Here is a 9,181-nt window from a genome sequence, read left to right as displayed (position 1 = left end):
AGACATTTTTTTTCAAAACTATGTTTCGAATGAGAGTACGGCATCCTTGTTTTAGGCTTGATCGAACATTCTAATTTGCAAACTGTAAAATATTCCTTTTGCTAAGTGTTACAGAAACGGTGCAGTGCCGATCCTCTATTCCGATAACGTCGGTTTTTCTGTCACACACGAAAGTCCTCGACGCGACGTACCCCTTTAAGATGTGTACCCACGATGCCTTTAATCGCAAACCCTTACAAAACATGCCCCCTGTGAGGTTCGAACTCACGACCCCTGGTTTACGAGACCAGTGCTCTACCTCTGAGCTAAGGAGGCTGGCAAAGCTGCTCCGTAACATCGACGCAAGGTGTTTTTTAGCATCTGTCAAACAGGTGTCTAACACGGATGATGTGATCGTCAGGTACTTCATTATCGGAACCAAATATGAAACATTGTTTTTCCTGGCAATATACTGGAGCGTATGATCCATCCGAGCGACTCAAAAAAGATGCTAGGGATGTTTTATGGTTTAGTACTTAGCTTAATTAATGTTGTAATTACTGATATTTGCCGCTAAGAATTTTTGCAACCGTTGGTTTTTAGGTTTGTACCTGCATCTATGTATCTGCAAGAGAAAACAGTTAATTAATGTTATAATTATTGAAACTGGCTGATAGGTTTTTGTCAGATGTCGGTAGATAGCCGGCATGGTCTGAAAAATCATGTTGATTAACTCGTATGCAATGATTAGCTCTGATAATAAAATGATTAGGTTACATAATCAACTTCCGGACGTGTGGTTTCCCGTGCTTTGAAAAGTCCTGTTTGGTGCTCTATTGTCCGAACGACTAAAAGAATGATTACCTTCTTTTTTTACCACAGAGACGGGATAAATTAACAGTGCGATACAGATCGGTCTACTCTTGTTCGTATTTTTTTTTCTTTCCGCCAGTACTGGTTATTATGATGGAGAAATCTATTTGTGGCTTAGTTTGCCTCCACATATAAGTTTTGTATCTATGAGGCTGTTTGAAATCATTTGTTTACATACGTGCATTCGTGTGCACATACTCGTAAGCATTTTCTCTATATGGTGTACTTAATTCTTCCTCATCAAACTTATCTTTTTTAATTATTTTTCTATTAATCTAGTTATCTCTTTCCTTTTTTCACTCGAACTTTCATGTATCTAAACCTTTGCTCTAACCACAAATTGATCAGTTAGATGTCTAGTCACTCTTATTCTCACTATTATTTCCATCAGTATGCTTCTCCATCTGTTGTAAGAAAATGCTTAATCTAATAAACTCCTTTCTTCACCCTTTCCACTTTCCAGAGAGTATTTTTGTTTACTTTTTTGGGGGGGAGGGTATGGGGGCACGCATTTCCACCAATTTCCTCTCTATTCTCGTCTACTCCAGGAGCGCCACATCGTCCTCAGTGGAAACTTTCTCTGTCAGCTGCCTTTGCATTCAAATCACCCAGCACCACTGCCGTAGCGGACTAGTGCCGTCAGTGCACCTCACGCGGTGCACTGTAGGCATTACTTAAGGATCCTTGCAGAGTCCCTTCGTCCCTTAACCACCGCCTTAGGGCAAAGTACTTATTAGCTGGGAAGATTATTTTACAAATTTTAAATGATGGCGTTGAGGTAGATAACCTTATGGGTTATCTAAAAGAATCTGGTTATTTTAATGGGACATAGCTATATTTATTTTATGAATTGTGTTGGTATTTTAAATATAAAAGTTCGATCACTTTTTTATTATCATCATTCTTCATTTTTTACATTCATATTTGTACACTGAATTTATCATCCACTTATTCATTATTGATCATATATTGATTTATGTTTCATCTTCATTACGAACTGAATAATACTGATGGGTTCCGGCGATTGGTCTTCAGGACCCAAATTTCATAATCAATCAATCAGTCAACCTAGCTACGACCCCTTTCACTCGTTTTTCTGTTCATATTCTCTTTCTTCCATCTTCCTTTCCACCCTCTCCTGTTACACCTCTCAACCCTTTTTCCTGTCAGTTTTGCTTTCAGCTCCTAATGACTTCCTAGGCCCCAGCTCTTGGCCTTTGCCCCAAATCCTATATTCGATATATCTATCCTATCACCACGTTCTCCAAACCCAGCAAGGCAGAGATTCAAAGTTTTCCAGAGGAGTTTCTATCACTCTCATTCTTTCCCTCTTCTGGCTCATACACACTCGCTATCACAACTTTTACTCTCGCTACGCTGAATCTTACCATATAAATCTTGAGCTAACGCATCAAATGTCTCAGGCGCCACTAGCTCTACACTTTCCCCGCACCTTCCCTGAAAAAGCTGGACGCCATATCTTAAAAAAACTAATGAGATTATTGGAAGTAATCTCATCATGTTTCTCACGCCCAAATTACGCAAATTTTTTTTTTACGAACTAACCTAACCTGCTGGCATGGCAAAGAAATTGGAGTTTGTGCAATACTAGTATGCATCTCGGGAATTTGCTTCTCGTACCTCTGCTCTTTTGGGTTACCCTAGACACAATGACCTCATTCCTGCACACAATGCCTTTTCGATATTATCTCATTCAGATGCAAAACGTCCAGCCTCCTCCACTGAAACAAACCCGCTAACTACCAAAGTATTCTCCTTATCTGAATCACAACCGCACACATACACATCTATATCCTAGAGTCTTAGATGCATCATCCTTTTACTTTGCCTATTATTTGTTAATCAGTTCAGGCTATGGGGTGGCAAACCCACCCCTTCCCCTCCCGCGTTGTGAGAGTGGTATTATTTCTCAGTATTCTGCAGTATTGAAAATTCGATTGTCATTTATAAAGCCTTTGCTCTCCAAAGGGGTTCACAGCCCTTCACTAGCTGCTTCTCTTTCCAGGGGTACACGCACTTACACACACACACGCACACTCACATATACACATTATATATATATATATATATATATATATATATATATATATATATATATATAATATATATATTTGTTTGTTTGTGTGTGTGCGTGGGTGGGTGTGTAAGGGAACTTTTTATGACCATTTGCATGATAATGGACATCGTCTCTCTCTCTCTCTCTCTCTTTCTCATCTTTGCAATTTTACAGCGACCACGACTTTATTACAAGCGAACCTCCTCTAACCCGCTTCTACTACCCTCCCCCCTCACCTAAGCCCCAGGCCCTCCATCCCCCCCTACTGACGAACAAGGAAACATCTGTCATGTGTGAATCTTACACTATAACTACTTAAGAGGGAAGGTTGAGGAGAGAGGGGACCTGTGTAGGTGGAGAGGGAAGGGGAAGGGAGGGGATGCTGGAGTAGTAAAGGCATGTTGTATGCATATTTGCATGCTCGCGAGATCTCTATTCACCCAAGTAGGGAGGGATGACTTTGGATGATGGAGGGGTGGTGGGGTGGAGAGGGGGCGGTACATAATTTGAAATTGAGTAGTAATGAAATTAAATCCGTTTGTTCCACGCGAGAGAAGACATTCCATTCCAATACCCGAGTCATTACGGCAAGAATTCTTAACTTGGACCCCGCCGTCAACTCGTCCCTCGTTTCTGTTGAACCTTGACCAAGACTTGTCAGATTTGGCTTTCGTGATAATTGCTGTTTGTTTATAATTAATAACACATGTCTGATAAGGACGTTTATGCTGTCTGCAGAGTAGACTAAATAATATATTTTTTTAAAAAAAATCTGATTCACAGTCGACTTTCCATTTTTTCTGTTGTAGTTTTTCATACTTTTCCAACTTCCGCCCCCCTCCCCCCTCCCCGTCCGGAGACCCATACTATTCTTATTTGGGGGTGGAGTCGGGGACAGTAAGTACGACTATACACCCGTGTCTTTTCTAGCAAAAAATGAAGAAGTGTCCTCAAGTTATTAATTTATTAGTTTTTCTTTATATCCACAATAAAGTTTGGCTCTGCTTTGAAAAGATTGGAAAATAGTTTTGGCAGATTTTCTTCATTTTCATTGCTCCTCTGCTCTTTTTTTCTTTTTTGAAATTACCGTTTATAGTATGTAGTAGAGATTGCAAATATGTAAATAATGTATGCATCATGCTTAATTATTATTATTATTATTATTATTATTATTATTATTATTATTATTATTATTATTATTATTATTATTATTGATTTGATCAGAGATCAAGTTTTGATGAGGACACTTTCGAAATTTAACAAAAACTCAGTATTCTCAACAGTTTGAAATTTAACAATATTAGAAGCAGTAAAACGTGAACTCTGAAAGAAAGCAATTTTATGGACATTTCACTAAGAGAATGATGAATGAAGTTCAAACGGAATTGTTTTTTCACTGGTTTTATCTTCAATTTCTCTCATAACCAAGACTTGTCGATCCAGATAATCTGGATAGTATCGTGTGGTGAAACTTTATCGCTTCTGTGTTGCAGCTATTTAAATAAGAGGCACTAAATACTGAAGTCATTTATTTTATATTATATATATATATATATATATATATATATGTATATCTATATATATCTATATATATATATATATATATATATATATATATTTATATGTGTGTGTGTGTGTGTGTGTGTGTGTATGTCTGTGCTTGCATGAGATGCATTGAAGAGAAATTAATTTAGAAGATTGTTTTTCGAATATGTACATACTTAGTATGCTGGCATACATACTTACGAAAGATTCCGGAATGAACAATCAGAAAGAATTTTTCGTAGTATTGCTTAGAAAATGACGGGCATAAGAAAAAGCCATACAAAAACCATTCACTAACTCATGCACATATTTTGTACACTAATATTTACCCCTTCTCCACCCTACATACTAAGAGAACATTTTGTTGAGAGAGAGAGAGAGAGAGAGAGAGAGAGATTAAACAGCTGAAATTGTAGGTTAGCAGTAGTATCTAGTGGTTGTGAGTGTTTCCATGTGACCGAATGAATGGGTGTGTATAGTGTTACGAGCCTCCGTCATCCAATCCCAGGGAGGTAGTAGGAGCGAGGAGAGTCATTCTCGTGGCCTTGTTGCGAGGGGAAGTCGTGGCAGGGGAGGTGGGGACCTAATATGCACAATGGAGAGGTTGCTGGGGGGAGGTGAGGGGAGGGGAGGGGAGGGGGTCGGAGTCTTACTGTTGTATGCACAGTGAGAGTGTGGGAGGAGACATTGTAAACGATGCGGAAATGAGGGAGTAAGGGATACATAATAAGTACGAGAGAGAGAGAGAGAGAGAGAGAGAGAGAGAGAGAGAGAGAGAGAGAGGAAGTACAATGATTGAGGAGAGAATGATGGAGGCATAGACCAGGATAATAGAAAAAAAATGGAAGGAAGAAGGGTGAGGAAAAATCATGGGGAAAGTGAGGCGAATCCAGCAAAGAAGCAGCTTAGGTGATGGAAGAAGAGGAAGGTCGGTTAAGAGAAATAGTGTGGACATAAAGATGTGTCGAAATGATGGAAAGAACAGGGAGATAAGAAACGTTAAGAAATGAAATATAGAAAGGAGAGGAAGGAAAGCAAGTTGGGAGAAGGAAATGAAGTTTTTTTATTGTTGATTTTATTGTTTGTTTAAAGAAAAACCGTATGAAACGATTTAATGGTTTCAAATCTGGTGAACATGGCTGAGATTTTTTTTTAAAAGATCTGTTGGCATTCTCGGTTTCACGTCGATTTTAATTTGTTGAAGGATGCAAGGAAATCAGTTTCTGAAGTGTAAAGAGTTCAGCTGTTCACATATCCTGGTGGACGTGGACAGTGAATATATTAATACATATTAAAAAAGCATTACTTTGTGCATAAAAAATATCGCTGATGGAAAACATTGATTGTTCATGCAAACCCCCAACAACCAACAATTTAAAATGAGATAAACGAAAAGAATTATATGAAAACAGGAAGAAAAGGAAATAAACTTAACAAAAAGACATGAGCCAATGTGAACTTAATATAAAAAGAAAAAAACAGAAAAAATTTGACGATCGTTGGCTAAAGAGAAAAAGGCATAGCCGAAGCACAATTTCTTGCAAACTGAACCCGTTGTTGAGAAGGCATCTTGCAAGCAAACGTGCCTTTTTAGTGAAAAAAATTAACGACAGGACTTACAGCAATTCATCCGACTTTTGACTCGGCGACCCCGCCTGTGTCTTTCAGACGTGGCGCCGATTCTTTTCAACCCAGACAGATTTAGGTCTAGGAAAAATGTCTTTCTGCTTCTGTTTCCTTGACGGTTATACCCTCGGCCTGATGCAAGGGGCAACTTAGCAAGCAGCTCCTGCCCAGGGCCGAAGAAAATTGTAAAAAAGAAAGGATGAAGGAAAAAAAAAAGGGTTGCAATTCTGGAAAGACAGAAGCAGGAAGAATTCCAAAGCAACCTTACTTTCTGCATTATGTTCTTTCCCTAGTTGTTTAGATGTTCTGTATATCAGGTCCACATATGGAAATCACCAGTACCAATTCATTTGTTAGCTAAGTGATTGGTGAATGTTTTATTTACTAATTTTAACCATTTTCTGTTTTGGTCTACATTAAGTATACCCTGTTTTCATATAGATTGCATACTATATATGTACGTATATAGTGGGTGTGTGTGTGTGGGCAAGTGTGTACACATTCTGAATGCGTATCTTACGCATTTAAGGGTTAAATAACATAATATTGTAACACGACCCTACTTGACGTAGGCGTATTCCTCTCTTCCCCTTCTATATTCTTATTCTCTCAAGTTCATCTGAAATTTTTTGTTGTTTTACATATCTTGATGTTATCATTTCCCTTTTCCTTTTACTTTGAATTCCAATAACTATCCTTTCACATATCGCTCAGCATTTTGATATCATAAGTAGTATTAGTAGTAGTAGTAATATTACAAAGTAAGAGGAGCCATTCATATGTGCCTATGGCATAGAGGGTGGCAGTCAAACCGCAAACTGACGGGAATTGTCATCCATCGTGTCTGTCTTCATATATTTATATATATAATAGGCGAATATCAGCAGTTATACCTCTTTATATGTTAGTCTGTGTGTACCTGTCAGTGTCACGGACTTGGACAAATCGCAGAGCGCAGGGCCAGCGTTCCTCACTACCTGATCCCTTTACATAACCTCAAGTTTCTAATGAAAAAAAAGAAGAAGAATAAAATAATGAGGAAGAACCCGGACGGGTTAGAACCAGTCTTGGCGCGATACAGTTTCAAGTGTGTTTTACTGCTAATTTTTAGTGTGTGAATGAAATACCACAACGCCACTATTGATGGTTTTGTTTATTTACTTTGGTAATCTTTTATTGTTAATTTTGCGTTTTATTTGTAGTACATAATTTATATTTCATCACAGGAGTTTCCCCTAGTAGGGGACACACTACCATATATATATATATATATATATATATATATATATATATATATATATATATATATATATATATATATATATATATATATATATATTACTCACGAATGCAGTCAACGTACAGATAATATGCATCTTAAATTACGTTTGTCATACTTGTGAGGGTTTATATATATAAGAACAAAAGAATACACAGGAATAACGCATACATCCTATACGGGGAAAACATTCACACTTAGGTTAGTTAATCCTTTGTAGTATGGGGATTGATTATACTTAACTAGTGGCCTTTGAAATTCAGTTCTTGCTTCTGTTTTTCCTTTTCCCTCTTTTTTTTTTCTTCGGGCCTGGGGCAGAAAATGAAATAAGGTTGATCGTCGCATTGGGGTCTGCTTTTTTGGAAGAATTTGTTTTTTTATGTCGTTCCGTCAGTAAAGTAAAATAGAAAAAAAAAAAAAAAACTTTCCTAACCCCACACCTCCGGTCCGGGAATTCCCGCGAAACCGAAAATGCAATAAAATTTTTGATCGGCCACCGAAAGTGTGTGTAAGCAAATAACAGGCAAATCCCTCTTTCTCCCTCCATCCTACCCTCCCCCTTCCACCGCCGCCACTCCGCTCAAAAAAAAAAAAAAAAAAAAAAAAAAAAAAAAAAAAAAAAAATCGGAATTACTTGAGCAGAGTCATTCTTTTAATTTCATTTTTTATTCAAGGACGTTCATGTCCCATTAGCATTCACAAAAGCTAGAACTTTTTCAAAACGCCGAACACACACACACACACACACACACACACACACACACACACACACACCCCCAGCAACAAGCTTTTAAGCCTCCTGTACCTGTATCCTAGCCTAGGAACTAAGAGGGAACGTTTACGGGACCTGGAAGGATGGGGATTGTAGGAAGGGAAGGGGTAGGGTTTTGGAGTGGGGGGTGTGGGGGAGCCGGGTGAAGACCAGGGCAGGGAATGCAGCGCAAGCAGCAACAGCAAGAGGAACACCATGCACAGCAACACGCGCCGATCGCCAACGGTGGCAACAGTACCGCCTGACGACACAAACTCCACGGCATCCAGAACCCCTGTTTCAATTACCCTCCTCCCTCAGTCCTCGTATCCACCACCAGCCACCCCCCAAAAAACCCCCCACCCCCCACCCCACCCTGCCTAGCTGGTCAACCCTGTGCCCTGGACCACACCTGCCAACCCCCTACCTCCCCCAACCTCCTTTCCCACCTCCTTCCAATTCAACAAATCATTGAATGTCAATGACTAGGGAAAGGGTCCACAGAGCCCTAATTTAGGTCAATTTCTGTGCATTTCGCTATAGGCTATACTCTCTCTCTCTCTCTCTCTCTCTCTCTCTCTCTGTGTGTGTGTTTAATTTTGAAATATGAATTCAAGGCTATTGATATTGAATATTTTTCATGCCTCTGAAATGTCTTTACTTTTTGTTAAATTTTTGTTAAGACGTAGTGATCTTTTCTAATTTAACTTCATCGATTTTTTTTAAATTTTCAAATTATCACTGCAGCGCGGTTATATATATTTTATTATATATATATATTTTTTATCCCATTTCATCTTCCCTCCAACATCTATTCTCTCTCTCTCTCTCTCTCTCTCTCTCTCTCTCTCTCTCTCTCTCTCTCTCTCTCTCAATATTATTTTGAAATTTGGGCCGGAAACAAAAACCAGAATATTTCAATGGGTTTTCATTCTGAATAACATATTTCGTGTACAGTGGTCCAAATATCAACGAAAGATTAGAAAAAAAATTATAAGTTCTTTTAATGACTTGGAATATGTTATTGAGTTCCTGGAGACTCATTTGTAAA

General features: G+C 38.5%; 1 non-coding gene across 1 annotated transcript; it reads right to left on the bottom strand.

Annotated features, from left to right (window-relative positions):
• Window positions 1-243: 243 nt before the first annotated feature.
• On the bottom strand, window positions 244-315 carry Trnat-cgu (transfer RNA threonine (anticodon CGU)). Its single transcript has one exon. It is a non-coding gene; the product is annotated as a tRNA-Thr (tRNA).
• Between the last annotated feature and the right edge of the window lie 8,866 nt (window positions 316-9,181).

This window comes from Macrobrachium nipponense, chromosome 18 (genome assembly GCF_015104395.2).
Source record: "Macrobrachium nipponense isolate FS-2020 chromosome 18, ASM1510439v2, whole genome shotgun sequence".
In the NCBI taxonomy this organism is placed as follows: Eukaryota; Metazoa; Arthropoda; class Malacostraca; order Decapoda; family Palaemonidae; genus Macrobrachium; species Macrobrachium nipponense.
The sequence above is the reverse complement of the archived record's forward strand: the minus strand, read 5'-3'. Positions and strand labels throughout refer to the sequence as shown.